At 46.0% G+C, this 19,435-nt stretch overlaps 1 protein-coding gene across 2 annotated transcripts in view; it reads right to left on the bottom strand.

Annotated features, from left to right (window-relative positions):
* Positions 1–19,435, bottom strand: part of MSANTD4 (Myb/SANT DNA binding domain containing 4 with coiled-coils) — a 44,863-nt gene that overhangs the window by 25,030 nt on the left and 398 nt on the right. The gene's annotated exons all lie outside the window — the stretch shown is intronic.

The following is a 19,435-nucleotide window of genomic DNA, read 5'->3' as shown; positions in this document are numbered from 1 at the left end:
ACTTACTGAAATTTATTTAATAGTTTGTACAAAAGCCTTTGTTGGTGATGACAGCTTCAAGATGCTTTCTGTATGGAGAAACTACTTGCATGCATTGCTCAGGTGTGATTTTTCCCATTCTTCCACACATACACAATTCAAATCTTAAAGGTCTCGTGGGCTCCTTGTATGAACTCTGAGCTTTCGCTCCTTCCATAAATTTTCTATTGGTTTCAGGTCAGGTGATTGGCTGGACATTCTAGCAGCTTTATTTTCTTTCTCTGAAACCAGTTGAGAGTTTCCTGGGCTATTTGTTTGGGATCATTGTCTTGCTGAAATGTCCATCCTTGTTTCATCTTCATCTTTCTGGTAGATGTTAGCAGATTTGTATCAAGAATGCATTGTCACATTTGTTCATTCATCCTTCCTTCAATGACATGAAGTTTGCCAGTGCCGTATGCTGAAAAACAGCTCCACACCATGATGTTCCCACCTCCAATCTTCACTGTTGGTTTGGTGTTTTGGGGGTGATTTGCCTTTTGGCCTCCAAACATGGTGCATATTATGGAATCCAAAGATTTCAATTTTGGTCTCATCTGACCAGACTATATTCTCCCAGTATTTCACAGGCTGGTCTAAATGTTGTTGAGCAAACTTTAAATGCGCTTGATCATGCTTTTGTTTAGCAATGGAGTCTTGCGTGCTGAGTATGCATGCAGGCCATGGAGGGTGAGTGCATTAATTATTGTTTTCTTTGAAACAATTGTACCTGCTGAGTACAGATCCTCTATTGGTTTCCATAGGTGGTCCTTGGCTCTTGGACAACTCTTCTGATAATTATTTTCACTCCTGTGTCTGAAATCTTCCTGGGAGCACTTGGTAAAGGCCGATTTATGGTGAAATGATGTTTGTTCCGCTTCCAGATTATGGCCACACCAGTGCTAACTGAAACCTTCAGTAGTTTAGAAATTCTTCTGTAACCAATGCCATCAGGATGTCTTGCACCAAAAAGGTTCTGAAGGTATTGAGACAGCTCACTGGTTTCACCCATCAAGAGATGTTTCTTGTGTGACACCTTTTTCTAGGATAACAGTTGAACCAACTGATATTATTTTTCACTAAGTGGCAGGATTGCTTTCTAAATACTGAGAGATTTCAGCTGGTGCCATAACTTTTCATGGCCTTTTGCATCTCTGTGTTCAATATTTTTTCCCTGTGTCATTACTCATTATGACACATAACTTAATTTATGGACACCTACGGTTTGACTTCCTTGCCTGTGTGGATTGGATGGAATGTCACCAACATCAGGTGAGAAATTCATGTAATAGCATCTGTAGAAAGATATTTACTGAGAAAATTGATGACGTGTTCAATACTTATTTAACCTGCTGCGTACACATATATATATATATATATATATATATATATATATTATATATATATATAAATATTTATATATGTTCATGCATTATCTAGAATGATAACAACAGTTTTGCTGCTTGAGAAAGGGCATTGATAATACAACCTACTACAATAAAACATTAAAGGTCTTACAAATTCATCTTTCTTATCTTTTCTCTTGGCTCATTATAAGTGGTGAGCGTTTACCATCTTTAAAAAAAAAAATTGCTATAGTCTGTGGTAAGATATTTATGCTATATGTGTCTATGTGTGGCCACCCACTGGTTATGATGTGGATTGCAGCCTGCCAAGTGTTTTGCTAGCTGGTCATGTATCTGTATTGAATTTTGTATTGAAGCCCTTAACCCCTTCATGACATAAGGTGCAATAGTTCACCCACAAATTGCCATACATGGTCAGTTTTGAGCAACCCACCAATCAGATTTCTTTGGAGGGAGTGATATGTGTTGGTCAACGCTCTGCACGCCTCCATTCCAGTCAGTAGCAGCATGCAGAGCGGTCACAGTGCTGTCTATGCGATCTGGCCTTGCTGGAACTTCTACTACCACTATCTTCAGTCCTGCTAATGCTATAGTGCAAAATGGGCAGTTATGAGACTGATGAGATGCTGAATTTGTCTGTATATAGTGAATCAAGTATATTATAAAATCTAATGCTCATATTGGGGTGTAGGGCCCACTGGGAGATTTACCAGTTCACCTGTAGACCAGTCCAAGAGATATATATATATATATATATAATATATATATATATATATATATATATATATATAAAGGAAGTGCTGGATCACTCTTCCTTTTCTACATTGTTCAGGACTCACTCCCGGTCTGGATCCCTGCAATATTCAGGATGACAGGAGGAACCATTAATTCGGAGCTGTCACAAGTGAGCTGGTCTTCATCTTCATTGCCTGTATATGTATATATATATATATATATATATATTATATATATAAAAAAAAGGAATATTTAATAGGTCAATAATAAACCTGGAAAGCTGTACGATGATACAAATCAGTTCTGAATAATTGCCAATTTCCCTTGGAGGATCTGGCACCCAAAGAGGCTGTGCCACTAATATTTGGGATTCTTTGTGGATATATGGTATTTCAACCAATAGTAATGACAAGGTTGTTTTATGCCTGATGGAGACTCCCGTTGCATGGACTTTACGCCTCTAACTTTGTACCTGTTTGTTGTTTCTTTATGGTTTTGTGTAACATTTTAACAATAAAATACCCACTGAATCTATATTCCGCTGCATCCACTTTGTATTCCATCTACACTTCCCCAACCAAAAGAACCCAAGGCACAGTATTTGTCTGGAATTCATGTGAAGTATTTTCGTGGAAGTTCACACTTTTGTTGTTTTGCATCAGTCACAATCCGTTGTGTGACTGATGCAATGGATGCGTTGCAGATAGTGGCACAACTGATGTGACTGATGCTGAAAAAAAACGATCCGTTGTGGTTTGTTTTTACTGTTTTACCGGCGGCCGGCTATTGTGAACGATCAGCTGAACGCCCGGCTATTGTGAACTTCAACTGATTGCCTGTCGGCCGGGTTTTGTGAACGATCAGCTGATAGCCCGGCGGCCGTCTTTTGTGAACGATCAGCTGATAGCTTGGCGGCCGGGTTTTGTGAACGATCAGCTGATAGCCCGGCGGCCGGCTTTTGTGAACGATCAGCTGATAGCTTGGCGGCCGGGTTTTGTGAACGATCAGCTGAACGCCCGGCTATTGTGAACATTCAGCTGATTGCCTGTCGGCCGGGTTTTGTGAACGATCAGCTGATAGCCCGGCGGCCGGCTTTTGTGAACGATCAGCTGATCGTTCACAAAACCCGGCCGCCAAGCTATCAGCTGATCATTCACAAAACCCGGCCGCCGGCTATCAGCTGATCGTTGACAAAACCCAGCCGCCGGGCTATCAGCTGATCATTCACAAAACCAGGCCCACAGGCAATCAGCTGATTGTTCACAATAGCCGGCCGATCAGCTGATCGTTCAGGCCGCTGGAACTGGAACTGAATTTACAGTCATCATGGTTTTTTACTGTGCGCATGCTCACAGTAAAAAAACGATCCGCCGCACACAAAAAACATTACATTCAACGTTGCTCCTGCTTGATGGTCCGTCAGTAAACGACTGATCCATCACGCGGCAGGTGCAACTCAGGGCCATCAGTCACAATCCGTCGCTAATAGAAGTTTATGGAGAAAAACGGATTCCTGCAAAATATTTTGCAGGATACCATAATTTTTCAAGGTGACGGATTGTGACTGATGCAAAACAACGGAAATGTGAACTTAGCCTATCACAGGGCTGCAGATGGCTCCTAGTGTACCTGGACCACACTTATACCATACACTGACCCCTAGTGTTGCATTTGCTCACTGCACAACTCTGTAAGGTGAGAGGCTGTGAAATGGGCTGGTTATAGTCTGGCGTTATAAACAAATTTTGCACTTATTACCCAAGGAGGTGACTTGTTCTTCTTTTTTCTCTTTCCATAAATCATTTGATATATAGTTATATAAATGTCATGCTAGGGATGAGGGAAGTTCCGGCGTGTAGAGCAACACAGAGGGAAAACCAGGGAAATGTAAAGGAGGGCCCTGGCAATAGGGAAAGGGAAGAGGAGTCACCACCTCACACTCACCTGTGCCTGATCCCTAGATGGATTCATCCCCCCATGTGCCATCACATGCCTAGGCCCTTGCTGAACTGAACTTACCCTGACTAGTGAGTAGGGCAGCGGGACATTATTCCCACTACTACAATAAGACAACACAAGGATGCAAAGGCAAACAGTTGGAGAAAGACACAACAAATAGAAATCCTAAGTTTCTCTAACAGGAAACTTCTCAGCTGCAACTAAAACAACATTTCAGCTTCTCCAGAGACTGGCTCCTTCAAAGTGGTCAATATAGATTTTATCACCAGCATGGAGTAAAGCCAGGAGTAGCTAAATATAGCAGAAGGGTGTGATGACAATATACAGCTGTGATAAGGCTAGATGTAATCTCAGCTAGAAGGGAAATAGTCTATAACCCTTTCAGCATCAACTGAAACTAAATCCACTCCAATATAAAGGCCCCGTCACACTAAGCAACATCGCTAGCAACATCGCTGCTAATGAACAACTTTTGTGACGTAGCAGCGATGTTGCTAGTGATGTCGCTGTGTGTGACATCCAGCAACAACCTGGCCCATGCTGTGAGGTCGTTGGTTGTTGCTGAATGTCCTGGGCCATTTTTTAGTTGTTGCTGTCCCGCTGGGAAGCACAGATCGCTGTGTGTGACAGCGAGACAGCAACATATAAAAGTGCAGGCAGCAGGAGCCGGCTTCTGCGGACACTGGTAACCACGGTAAACATCGGGTAACCAAGAAGCCCTGTCCTTGGTTACCCGATATTTACCTTGGTTACCAGCCTCCGCCGCTCTCACTGTCAGTGCCGGCTCCTGCTCTGTGCACATGTAGCTGCAGGATACATCGGGTTAATTAACCCGATGTGTGCTGTAGCTAGGAGAGCAGGGAGCCAGCGCTAAACATTGTGCGCTGCTCCCTGCTCTGTGCACATTTAGCTGCAGCACACATCGGGTAATTAACCCAATGTGTGCTGTAACTAGGAGAGCAGGGAGCCAGCGCTCAGTGTGCGCTGCTCCCTGCTCTCTGCACGTGTAGCTGCGTGCGCTGGTAACCAAGGTAAATATCGGGTTGGTTACCCGATATTTACCTTAGTTACCAAGCGCAGCATTTTCCACGCGGCGCTGGGGGCTGGTCACTGGTTGCTGGTGAGCTCACCAGCAACTCGTGTAGCGACGCTCCAGCGATCTCTGCCAGGTCAGGTTGCTGGTGGTGTAAGGGGTGGGCAGACCCCTTACAAGGAAGCACAGGTTTTCTCTGAAGTGGTTAATGCTGTCCCCATAGAAACTGTACAGGAGGGAGGAGGAGCCGGCAGCTTAGGGGGAAAGGAAGTGTGTGCTGAAGGCAGTTGTGTCCGGGACGGAAGAGAAGAAACAGCCAGGGGCAGAGTGTGGAGCTGAGTGGGCAGAAAGAAAGAAAGAAAGAAGGGAGCTGGAAGAACAGGGAAGCCGGAGAGAAAAGGAGCGGGCGGAACCTCATAGTGCGAAGCAGTCCCGGTGTGGGTCCGGGCTGTGGGTAGCCATAAGTGGGAGCCAGGTGAAGTAGAGTAGCCGGGCACATCCCCACTGGAGGAGACGTCAGGGCAGGCTTTCCCCAGCTAAGAAAAGAACCTGAAGTCATCTGTAACTGCCGGTTTTTGGAAAGAGTTGTGAAATAAAGAATGTCTTTTATTTGCATCGAACCATGCCTGGAGAGTGTTTATACGTCGGACGACATCTGCACCACCACACTCTGCCCCACCAAGACATCTCCCGTCCCGATAGTGACGGCGGAGCCAGGGGTAAGCCTGACAGAAGGGGTCACGGCTACAAGCCCAGAGGCGCCCCTGGCACCCCGTTACATGTGGCGTAGTCGGCAGGATCCGGATCATATGCAAGGGGTCCCGCTCCAAGAAGAAGGAGATCAAGTGATGCCGAGGACACCGGATCCAGAGTATTGGAAAAGAGTCCCGATCCCATGGTGGGAAGAGGAAGAAGTGCCTAAGGCGTTGGACCAGGCACAAGATGGCGGCAAGATGGCCGTTGTCTGTGAAGACACAGAAAGCGCGCGCAGAATTGGCGCCAAAAGAAGAGCCTGGGGCTGGCCGGTGCCGAAAAAGAAGTTCGGAGTACTCCGCCCAAAGAGGGGAGGTGCCGGTCCCAGGGCACGAAGGAAGATATGTGAAGTGGGCGGTGTTCCAGAGAAAAAGAAGAACCGCCGCGTAGGGGTCGACCTGATGTGTGAGACTGGGGGTGGAGTATACCCAAGAGCGGGAAAAGTAAGCCCGCCTCCACTTCCTCCAGCATCTCCACTGACCCCGACGCCATTACCAGAAACGCTGACTCCGAGCAAGATGGAGACTCCAGGAAGACAGCAAGCTGCGGTAGCCGCACTAGTAGCGACTAGCCTGGGCAGAGGACGCCCGAAGCAGACTGCGGCTGCGGAAGGACCCACCCTTAACCTACCGGCTGTGCCAGGAGGACCGGAGCGGCCCACTACACAAGAGGCCGCACAGTGGCAACAGGAAATCGAGTGGGAGGAATGCCAATACCGGCGGCGGTCGCAGCAAAGACCGGTGCTAGCTGAACTCTCCCACCCGAGACGTTGGAGCAACCCGCCAACTACGAGCCCTTCCGGAGGCTGCGCCGGTTGCCCGGACAGTCCCTGTCGGAGTACGTTCAGGCCCAACGAGCCGAATGGCAACGTGCATATCATCCGGAGTGACTTTTCAAGACCGGAAGATGGCGGGCCTGTTTTTGTTCAACACCGGCGTTGTTTTGAGCCGGAAGAAGGTGTGTTGTTTGTAACCCTTCAAGTTGCTGAGCCCGGAAGAGAGCCTGATGCTGGACTGAGCCAGGGGCTCCCTCCGCGTCGTTAAGAAGATTTTTGCCGAGTTGTGTTCCTGCCAGCTAACGTCTAAGACCGGGAGTGCTGCAAAAGCCTCCGGGCAGAAACTCGACTAAGACCGGGAGTGCCTGCCGACGGCCTCCGGGCACGACTAAGACCGGGAGCTTCCAGGAGGAACTCCGGGCGCTGGACTGGTGTGCCCTTGCGGGTGCCCTCAGGTGAACATGTTCGCAGTTTCATTAAAATGACTTTGTTTAGTTTTAAAATGTGATTTTAGATTTGTGCCTTGCCGGGAGGCTTAGGCTTAAAGAGGGGAGGTATGTAAGGGGTGGGCAGACCCCTTACAAGGAAGCACAGGTTTTCTCTGAAGTGGTTAATGCTGTCCCCATAGAAACTGTACAGGAGGGAGGAGGAGCCGGCAGCTTAGGGGGAAAGGAAGTGTGTGCTGAAGGCAGTTGTGTCCGGGACGGAAGAGAAGAAACAGCCAGGGGCAGAGTGTGGAGCTGAGTGGGCAGAAAGAAAGAAAGAAAGAAGGGAGCTGGAAGAACAGGGAAGCCGGAGAGAAAAGGAGCGGGCGGAACCTCATAGTGCGAAGCAGTCCCGGTGTGGGTCCGGGCTGTGGGTAGCCATAAGTGGGAGCCAGGTGAAGTAGAGTAGCCGGGCACATCCCCACTGGAGGAGACGTCAGGGCAGGCTTTCCCCAGCTAAGAAAAGAACCTGAAGTCATCTGTAACTGCCGGTTTTTGGAAAGAGTTGTGAAATAAAGAATGTCTTTTATTTGCATCGAACCATGCCTGGAGAGTGTTTATACGTCGGACGACATCTGCACCACCACACTCTGCCCCACCAAGACATCTCCCGTCCCGATAGTGACGGCGGAGCCAGGGGTAAGCCTGACAGAAGGGGTCACGACTACAAGCCCAGAGGCGCCCCTGGCACCCCGTTACAGTGGTATCGCTGGAGCGTCGCAGTGTGACATCTCACCAGCAACCTCCTAGCAACTTACCAGCGATCCCTATCGTTGTTGGGATCGCTGGTAAGTTGTTTAGTGTGACTGGACCTTAAGATGTAACCTGGTGACGTGACATACTTGTGACAATAAATCAACTATCAATGAAATTCACTTCCTAGTGTGGCCAATTGATAAAGCTTGTCATTGATGACCCCTCTAAAGGAAAATATCCTCAGTGAAAATATCTTATAATTACAGAATATATTTTTGCACATCCAGTTAATTAAAGAAAAATGTTCAGTCGAACACCATACATTGAATATGTGTACGGCCCTTTACTACAGGGCGGCATAACCTGAGTGTACAGTATTATACACATCCATCATCTATTATTAGCCAACAGGCCGATAAATATGTACAGCTCACATACCAGGGATCTGTTTCTCTCAGCCGTGCCTAAATTGGAAATCTGCTTTGCGCTAAATAAAGTGTTTAATAATTTTAATAATATAAAAATCAGTGACTAAAATCCTGCTTTGTGTATTCTCAGCAAATGTCCCTAAAGCGGGCTTTACACGCTACGACATCGCTAATGCGGAGTCGTTGGGGTCACGGAATTCGTGACGCACATCCGGCCGCATTAGCGATGCCGTTGCGTGTGACATCGATTAGCGATTTTGCATCGTTGCAAAACAGTGAAAAATCGCTAATCGGCGACACGGGGGTCCATTCCCAATTATCGTTACTTCAGCAGTAACGAGGTTGTTCCTCGTTCCTGCGGCATCACACATCGCTGCGTGTGACGCCGCAGGAGCGAGGAACGTCTCCCTACCTGCCTCCCGGCCGCTATGCGGAAGGAAGGAGGTGGGCGGGATGTTACGTCCCGCTCATCTCCGCCCCTCCGCTGCGATTGGGCGGCGGTTCAGTGACGTCGCTGTGACGCCGCACGGACCGCCCCCTTAGAAAGGAGGCGGTTCGCCGGTCACAGCGACGTCGCCGGACAGGTAAGTATGTGTGACGGCTCTGGGCGATGTTGTGCGCCACGGGCAGCGATATGCCCGTGTCGCGCAAAAGATGGGGGCGGGTACGCACACTAGCGATATCGGGACCGATATCGCAGTGTGTAAAGTAGCCTTAAGATTCTTGAATTCAGGGTCCAAAATATAAAGCAAAGTCCGAGCTCTTCAGGTATTTATTTCATTAAGGAATTTATGTTGTGTTTTCATTCAGGAGCGCACCACTCCTCTGCCTCCCGGCTTTCTTTTTGCGGAAGGACAGTGCGCACCTGATGACTGACAGTTCACACCAGCGGGAAGGTCGTGCTGATCCGATCCGATCTGTGCTCTCTGAATTCTGCAAACAAAGGCAATTTTGCCTCTGAAGCATTTGAGAGTGTTCACAGGGAACAAAAGCTATCCGGTCAACTTCAAAGCAACATCTACAAGCTCTTTTGCCTACAAGACCAGATATCTTTGACTGCAATATACAATAGCATAAAAGGTCCCTATGTTTTTGAGAAGGGACATACAGTGTGTCCACCCATATCCTGTCCAGCGCCATTAATTTGAGAACGGTGGCAGCTATGGGAATAGAAGTGGTGTCTAGGTATAGTAAAGTATCCATGTGCTACGCAATGAAACCACCTATAACGCCACCTGGTGGAAAACAACGGAGTTAGCATTTTTATCTTGAAAACGCAACGAGATAGAGAAAATAGTGAATTACAAAGTTGTAGGGCATCATCAATTCAATACGAATCGACACCTTGCATACAGAAATGCTATGATAAGACCATGTAAAACTCACAAGGCTGCGGACGTGAAGCGATACCTCATGGAGACCTTAAAACAAGTCATTGGGTATGGTGGCTGCATGGAGTGGCCTCCACGCTCATCTGACCTGACCCCATTGGACTTCTTTCTGTGAGGTCACATCAAACAGCAGGTGTATGCGACCCCTCCACCAACACTGCAGGACCTACGACGACGTATCACAGATGCTTGTGCAGACGTGTCCCCTACCATATTGCACAATGTGCAGCAAGATACAGTATGCTGTCCAGAGTCCAGATGTGCATTGCAGCTGACGGGGGCCACTTTGAGCATCAAAGTTAAATGAGCGCCATATGCGTGACCAGCATTCAATGTTTGGGGGGGTCATTGGTTTCATACCATAGCATTTCTGTATGCAAGGTGTCAATTCGTATTGAATTGATGTGGGACTGTGGAAAACAGATCACAGCATGCTTGGCATGGCAGCACATATAGGGTATATCCATAAACTTAAATCTTAATTCTCATGCTCTGCGACGAGCGGTGATGACGTCAGTAACGTTACCGCTCATCACTGCTCTCACCTGGTCACACAGAGGGCAATGCGAGACTAAAGGGGGCTTTACACGGTAGCGATATCGCTAGCAATTTGTAGCGATAGCGAGCGTGTAAGTACCCGCCCCCGTCGTGCATGCGATTGTTTGTGATCGCTGCCGTAGCGAACATTATCGCTACGGCAGCGTCACACATACTTACCTGGTCGGTGGCGTCGCTGTGACTGCCGAACAATCCCCTCCTTCAAGGGGGAGGGACGTTCGGCATCACAGCGACGTCACCGCAACGTCACTAAGCGGCCGGCCAAACAAAGCGGAGGGGCGGAGATGAGCAGGACGTAACATCCCGCCCACCTCCTTCCTTCCGCATTGTGGCCGGCGGCAGGTAAGGAGACGTTCCTCGCTCCTGCGGTGTCACACATAGCGATGTGTGCTGCCGCATGAGCGATGAACCACCTGGATAAACAACTCTTACCGATTTTTGAGTTTGGGACGACCTCTCCATGGTGAACGATTTTCACCATTTTTGAGGTCGCTTAAGGTCGCTGGTCAGTGTCACACGCTGCGGTATCGTTAATGACGCCGGATGTGCGTCACTAACAACTTGACCCCGACGACCAAACATTAACGATATCGTAGCGTGTAAAGCCCCCTTTAGAATGTCAGATGAAAGGTAATATCAGTAACGTCACAGCCGCCGGGTCTCACACAGCCCTCTCTGTGACCAGGCGAGAGCAGTGATGAGCGGTAACGTTACTGACGTCATCACCGCTCGCTCACGGAAGGCTGCTGGATTGGGAGGGGCTGCTGTGAAAACTTATGAAGCTTTCTTCTCAGATCGAGGCTCCATAGGTTTTGGCTTACAGTTTGGACGTTGTGAGAATGCCATGGATTTCACCGGGGCTGAGCTGTTTTATGTTTTCAAATGAATCGCTGAATGAGTGACAGTCTCTTCTCTCTTTTTGTGTCTTTCAAGTTTCCATTGGTGGACTATGTCAGATTGTCAACACTACTTTGGATCTGCATGAATTTTTTTGTTTTTGTTATAAATGAACTGGGGAAAGAGTTGGGGAGTGTTTTTTCAAATAAAGTATTTGTGCATGTTTTTTATTTTTACTTACTGGGTTAGTAAATGGGGTGTCTGATAGACACCACTCCATTACTACCCCCAGAGCTTAATGCGGGAATATGTGGGGTTTTGCGATCTATTTTGGGGTTGGTGTTGTGATGGGTCGGGTTTTAATATCTATTCCCTCCCCTGTTTGCCTTTTTGGCCTTGGTAGATGCTAGACTGTATGGGCTCCTTCCAGGTATGAGTAAGTTCTGTCACGTGATGGAGGCGTGTTCGAAATGCAACCCATACAGTCTAACATCTACCAAGGTCAGACAGCAGACGGGGTGGGAATAGATAGCAAAACCAGACCCACATATTCACTTCCTGTTGCACCTGTCAATCAAATAGCAGCGCATTGCTGGAACTTTACTTGCATATATTTCTGAAATAAAACATCCAATCTCAGAACTGAAGCTTACATTCAGCATCCTAGCACCAGTATAGCACTGATTTTACTTTATATATGAAAATCCCTTTAATGCCAGCTGACACTACACAGCTGACTTCAATCACAAAAACTATTAACCTTATTGCCATCACAATCAGGAAGAGCCGGGCAAAGCAGCAAAATTGATGCATCTAATGTGATGCGACATATCTAGGGCAGCTGCGGGCTGCTATTTTTAGGCTAAGAAGGGCCCAATGAACTTTATCAGCCTTATAACATCAGCCTCCAGTTGTCTCCTTTATTTTTGCTGGTTATCAAAAATAGAGGGGATGCCACATAGTTTTTTTGTATTATTTATTTCATTAAGCATAAAAAGCTGTCCAATAAGCTCTACACAGCTAATTCTACATCTATCTATCAAGCTCTTTTTTGGGTGGTACTTGCCTGCTTAAATTTTCGGCTTACTTGTAGATGTGTACGTTAAAGGGAACCTGTCAGCAGAAATTTTGCACTAAACCTAAAAGATTCCCCTTCTGCAGCTCCTGGGCTGCATTCTAGCAAGGTTCCTATTTTTATTGTGCCCCCTTTTAGACCAAAATAAATACTTTATAAAGTGGTATCTTTTCCTATGCAAATCTTGTTAATCGTACACGGGGGAGGGCTGTCTGGTGTCCGTTATTCTGCCTCCTGCTGCTTTACGCCATCCCCCATCGCTCAATTTCATACCTCAGGACGCCGCCCAGTGTGCCCGAGGTCTCGCGCATGCGCCGTGCCACTCTAGCGGGACTGTGCACTGTGCACAGTGTGGCCACTGGTGATGTGTTGCGCAGGCGTGAGATTATGGGTGGCGCTGTGATTTTAATCAGCAAGTACCCGCCCATAATCTTGTGCCCGCGCTTTCCCCTCTGCCTCCATCGTTCTGCGCAAGCGCTGGCCAGATGAATCCACGTCACCTCTTACCAAGATGGGAAAGAGGTGACGTGGGGTCATCTGGCCAGCGCTTGCGCAGAACGGTGGAGGCAGAGGGGAAAGCGCGAGCATGAGATTATGGGCGGGTATTTGCTGATGACAATCACAGCGCCACCCATAATCTCACGCTTGCGCAACACGTCACCAGCGGTCACACTGTGCTCAGTGCACAGTCCGCTAGAGTGGCACTGCGCATGCGCAAGACCTCAGGCGCACTGGGCGATGTCCTGAAGTATGAAATTGAGCGATGGGGGATGGCGTAAAGCAGCAGGAGGCAGAATAACGGACACCAGACAGCCCGCCCCCGTGTACGATTAACAAGATTTGCAGTGGAAAAGGTACCACTTTATGGCTATGTGTCCACGGTAGAATGTACCTGCGGATTTTTCTGCATGAAAATCCGCGACTTTCGCGGCAAATCCGCACCCGCGGATTTGCGGCGGATTTTGATGCGGATTTTTTTTTTTTCCCCATTCTATACCCAAACTCCGCACCAAAATCCGCAACAAATAATTGACATGCTGCAGATTTTTCCGCATCAAAATCCGCGGCAAATCCGCCGCGGAAAAATCCGCAGCATGGACACAGCATTTCCAAAATGCCATTAAAATGGCTTGGAAGTGCCGCTGCTGCAGATTTTCGGGAAATCCGCGGTAAATCCGCGGCAAATCCACGGCAAAATCCGCGGTAAATCCGCAGCGTGGGCACATAGCCTATAAAGTATTTATTTTGGTCTAAAAGGGGGCACAATAAAAATAGGAACCTTTCCAGAATGCAGCCCACGAGCTGCAGAAGGGGAATCTTTTAGGTTTAGTGCAAAATTTCTGCTGACAGGTTCCTTTTAATAAAACGGATGCAAGCCGAGAAATAAAATTGCACGCTCACATTAGAAAACACATGACAAAAGGTTACCCATATGGATTTCAGTAGTCTAAAATTTTAAAGGGAACCTGTCACCACTTTTTTGGCATATAAGCTGCGGCCGCCATCACCGGGCTCTTATATACAGCATTCTAACATGCTGTATATAAGAGCCCAGGCCACTGGGAGAACATAAAAAAACACTTTATAATACTTACCTAACGGTCGCGTGGTTGGCCATATGGGCGTCTTCGTTCTCCGGTCCCGGCGCCTCCTCTTTTGGCCATCTTCGTCCTCTTTCTGAAGCCTGTGTGCATGACGCGTCTACGTCATACACATTTGCCGGTCCTGAGCAGGCGCACTACAATACTTTGACCTGCCCTGTTCAGAGCAGATCAAAGTGCGCCTGCTCAGGACCTGAATGCCGGTGAGTGTGTATGACGTCGGACGCGTCATGCACCGCGGCTAGAGAAGAAGGAGAACAAAGATGGCCAAAAGACAACAGAGACGCCCATATGGCCAACCGTGCCACCGTTAGGTAAGTATTATAAAGTGTTTTTTATGTTCTACACAGCGGCCTGGGCTCTTATATACAGCATGTTAGAACGCTGTACATAAGAGCCCGGTGGTGGTGGCCGCAGCTTATACGCCAAAAAAGTGGTGACAGGTTCCCTTTAAGGAGAGGAATGGAACCACATTTTTTCATACCACTGAGAGTGTACCATAATATAATAATAAGCACCCCAACAAGTTCCAATATGCATGTTGTAGCGAGGTGTTGGGTTTCACATATTCACTATGCAACCAATAAAATCAGTAGTAAATTTAAGTACCTGTGGACAAATTAAAGGTGATGTCTGTGGGATGTTTATTGATCGGCGAGGTCCGACCACTGCGACTTGGAACAATCAGAAAAAACGTTGCACCATTATCCCTGTAAGGGCTCATTCAGACATCATATTTTTGACGTACAAGAAAAACGGACCAGGTTTCATCACAGATTTCGGTAAGAGGTTTTGGTACCAAAGTTTGGTCCAAGTTTCTTCAGTTTTTCTTGTACATGAAAATTGAAAAATAAGTTTCTTTATTCTTTTACTATCTTACATCTTAGTGACGTCAGAGTTTTTCAATGACCCATAAGCGGCCTTTACACGCTGCGACATCGCTCAAGCGATCTCGTTGGGGTCACGGAATTTGTGACGAACATCCGGCCGCTTTAGCGATGTCGATGCGTGTGACTCCTATGAGCGATTTTGAATCATCGCAAAAACGTTCAAAATCGCTCATCCGTGACATGCCACCCTATTCTCGAGTATCGCTGCTGCTCGGTGTATGAAGTAGTTTGTCGCTCCTGCGGAAGCACACATCGCTATGTGTGACACCGCAGGAACGAGGAACCTCACCTTACCTGCGGCCGACCGCAATGAGGAAGGAAGGAGGTGGGCGGGATGTTACGTCCCGCTTATCTCCGCTTCTATTGGGCGGCAGTTCGGTGACGCTGCTGTGACGTCGCTGTGACACTGAACGAACCGCCCCCTTAGAAAGGAGGCGGTTCGCCGGTCACAGCGACGTCGCTAGGCAGGTAAGTAGTGTGATGGGTCCGCGCGATGTTGGCAGGTACACACGCTAGCGATATCGGTCACGATATTGCAGCATGTAAAGCGGCCTATAGACTTGAATTACAGATTTTGATCTGACACTCGGATCAATACCGGACATGTCTCTCCAATTTTGCACGGAATGTTCAGTTCACAAAAATCCCGAACATGTGACTGACCCCGATCACTATTGTAGGGACGAGTGCTATCTGTGAAAACCACGGAGGGCAATTGTTCACAACAAATGGAGGTCTGAATGAGGCCTTTGCATATAGCAGCAGTGCCCGTTCTCGGCCACAGCACCATTCCTTCATAGGAGGCTGCTAAGCTCCTTCCTCAGCTTTTTCCAGCAGCCACATAGGGAATGAATGGAATGCTGGTTGGGCATCCAACCCACTGCACCATCTTGAAACTGGGATCAAAGTTCCCCAATGTGCCGATTGGATGGGTCCTAGCGATGGGACAGTATAACTTATATTTCCCGGTTTTTACAGAACAACCCCTCTAATGTGGGCGTCACACGGTACGATATATCGGGCGATATGTCGGCGGGGTCACGTCGTAAGTGATGCACATCCGGCATCGTTTGATATATCGTAGCGTGTGACAGCTACGAGCGTCGGTGAACGAGCAAAAATACTCACCTTATCGTTGCTCGTTGACACGTCGTTCATTTTCAAAAAGTCATTTCTTCTTCTCTGCGCCAGTTGTTCATCGTACCCGGGTTAGCACACGTCGCTTCGTGTGACACCCCGGGAACGATGAACACAGCTTACCTGAGTCCCACAGCTCCCGCCAGCAATGCGGAAGGAAGGAAGTGGGCGGGATGTTTACGTCCTGCTCATCTCCGCCCCTCCGCTTCTATTGGCCGGCCGCTGTGTGACGTCCCTCCCCCTTCAGGAAGTGGATGTTCGCCGCCCACAGCGACTTCGCTCAGCAGGTAAGTGCGTGTGACAGGGGGTTTAACGACTTTGTGCGCCACGAGCAACTAATTGCCCGTGACGCACAAACGACGGGGGCGGGTGCGATCGCACAATAGATCGTCTCGTGTGACGCCCGCATAAGTGTTTGATATTCAACAATTTTCACTGTGACATGATGTATGATAATGTATACAAAAAATGAGAACCCTCGTTAAATGGGAATATGTCAACCAACCTCAAGTCTATATAAGAATCTGTAGTCCTCTACTCATCCGCCACAACAAGGTAAAACAGCTTTTAGTGCAAATCGTAAACAAATATGTTGAGAAACTATCCTAATTCTCATGCTCTGCAACTTGCCATCCACTTTTTTTAGAGGTTCCTCTTCATCAGCATTCTGTCGGCACTATAGATGCTGGAGCTTCCTTTTACTCACTTCCTAGCGTGCTATTGCCTGGCATGACCTGAAAGCCACCTCTCTGTTATGCCTGTATGCAGTGTGACAGGAGATCGGGAGCAGAGAGACATAAACCAATCCCGGCTTCATGTAATCCATCACTATCTCTGCCGCCACAGATGGATTACACTTGACATTGGGCAGTCGACAGCAAGACAGACAGAAGGGAGACACCCAGTTGTTGGCATTTTGGGGTGATTTTTAACGGGGTAAAACAACATAATTTATAAAATAAAGTGATTTACAGATCATCTATCATGTTATCTATGTAATGAGATCAGGTTGTCAGAAAATTACATCACGAATTCTATACTGTGAGAAGGGCAAGAATCACTGTATGACAGCGAGCCGAGGAGAAAGTCATTACAGAGATTCTACACCTTGGGATTGATTTTTTAAAATGTATTTAAATCTATAAACTTGGGGCTAAAGATTATTTTTGTTATTTGGAATTTATAAAAAAAAAGTTGCTGTTTTGCTTTTGTTTCCATAAACAATGAACTTTGATGCGGTCATTGGTGATAAATCAGCTAAAAAGAGCTCAGAACAATACGTAAGAGTTTCAGACTCTCCTCTCAGACCCTCATTTTATCTATTTGGACTTTATTAAAAAAAAAAAAAAAGTTACTTTGTTTTGCTATTACAGATTCCTTGTTTGCATAAACATTCAACTTTGATGTGGTCATTGGTGATAAATCAGCTGAGAAGCGCTCTGAAAAAGACAGATAAGAGTTTCAGACTCTCCTATCAGCCTCTCCTATCAGACCCTCATTTTTGCTATTTGAACTTTATTAAAAAATGTTGCTTTTTTTGTTTTTATAGGCTCCTTGTTCCCATAAATATTCAACTTTGATGTGGTCAGTGGTGATATATCAGCTGAGAAGAGCTGAGAAAAAGACAGATAAGCCCGGTTTCACACATCCGGCTTTTCGCCGGTTTGGCGGATACGGCGCACGCCAGTACAGTGTATACAGTACAGTGGCAGCGCAACATGCTGTCATGTGACTGGAGCATGTGACCCGGAAGTTACAGCGCTGTCATTGTACTGTATACACTGTACGAGAGTTCGCCGCATTCGCCAAACTGCCGAAAAGAAGGATGTGTGAAACCTGGATAAGAGTTTGACTTTCCTGTCAGACCCTAATTTTTGCTTTTTGGACTTTATTAAAAAAAAATTGCTTTGTTTTGCTTTTAAAGGTACTTTGTTTACATAAGCATTCAACTTTGATGTGGTTGGTTGTGATAAGTCAGCTCAGAGGAGCTCATAAAAAGACAGATAGGTGTTTGAGTCTCCTGTCAGACCCTAACTTTTGCTATTTGGACTCTATTAAAAAAAACAACAAATCAAATGTTGTTTTGCTTTGCTTTTACAGATTCTTTGTTTATGGAAACATTCAACTTTGATGTGGTCATTGGTGATAAATCAGCTCAGAAGCGCTCAGAAAAAGACAGATAAAAGAGTTTCAGACTCTCCTGTCAGACAATCATTTTTGCTATTTGGATTTTATTTAAAAAATGTTGCTTTGTTTTGCTATTAAAGGTTCTTTGTTTACACAAAATTCAACTTTAATGTGGTCATTGGTGATAAATCAAGTGAGAAGAGTGGAGAAAAAGACAGATAAAAGAGTTTCAGACTCTCCTGTCAGACAATCATTTTTGCTATTTGGATTTTATTTAAAAAATGTTGCTTTGTTTTGCTATTAAAGGTTCTTTGTTTACATAAACATTCAACTTTGATGTGGTCATTGGTGATAAATCAAGTGAGAAGAGTGGAGAAAAAGACAGATAAAAGAGTTTCAGACTCACCTGTTAGACCGCAATTTTTGCTATTTGGATTTTATTTCAAAAACATTGGTTTGTTTTGCTTTTAAAGGTTCTTTGTTTACATAATCATTCAACTTTGATGTGTTCATCGGTGATAAATCAGCTAAGAAGAGCTGGGAACAATACAGATAAGAATTCCACTATGCTGTCAGAGTTTCATTTTTGCTATTTGGATTTTATTAAAAAAGCCATTGCTTTGTTTTGCTTTTACAGGTTCCTTGATTCTATAAACATTTAACTTTGATGTGGTCGGTGGTGATAAGTCAGCTAAGAAAAGCTGAGGATAAGACAGATAACAGTTTCACTCTCCTGTCAGACCCTAACTTTTGCTATTTGGACTTTATTTAAAGAAAAAAAAGTTCCTTAGCTTTTACAGGTTCCTTATTTACATAAACATTTAACTTTGATGCGGTCCGAGGTCGTAAATCAGCTCAGAAGCGCTCAGAAAAAGACAGATAAAACTAAAGCTCACTGATAGATTCTCAGTTGACTCATTCTACAGCCAGCAATAGGCAGTGCAGCACAGAGGCTATAAAAGGCAAACGGTGCTAACATGTTTAATGAAACCCAATTGCAAAAATGATTTTTAGTCCAAAATAGAAACATTTTTTTAAAAAATGAAAATTGTCCCCAAAAGTGGAAATAAAAAAAATAAAATAAAATAAAGTAAAAAAAATAAATAAATAAAATTTAAAAAATTGCACTTGTTAAATTTGTGATTGCTTTAAATTCTAGACTAAAGTGTTGTGTAGCACCGCAACATCGTGCACACGTAGTAGGATGTACGACAAGTGCAATAAAATAAAGTAAAAAAAAAATAAATAAAATTTAAAAAATTGCACTTGTTAAAGTCGTAATTGCTTTAAATTCTAAAGTGTTGTGTAGCACCGCAACATCGTGCACACGTAGTAGGATGTACGACAAGTGCAATGTAACTATCCGAAAAGCTCTCCCATCCCCTACATGCACAGCCTAGTATCAGAGATGTAGCACAGCTGGTTACTATAGGGCGGTGCAGTGTATGACTGACAGGTGTGAACAGACACTGAGCAGATTTAATGTCCCAAGTAGTAAATATGCCATTGTCCCCAAATCTAGTTCCCGTCCCCTTGATGTATGAATGTAGCAGAGTCGGGCTTGTCATTT

The sequence above is a fragment of the Anomaloglossus baeobatrachus genome, chromosome 2 (genome assembly GCF_048569485.1).
Source record: "Anomaloglossus baeobatrachus isolate aAnoBae1 chromosome 2, aAnoBae1.hap1, whole genome shotgun sequence".
In the NCBI taxonomy this organism is placed as follows: Eukaryota; Metazoa; Chordata; class Amphibia; order Anura; family Aromobatidae; genus Anomaloglossus; species Anomaloglossus baeobatrachus.
Note: the sequence above shows the minus strand (reverse complement) of the source record. Positions and strands in the feature narration are given on the sequence as shown.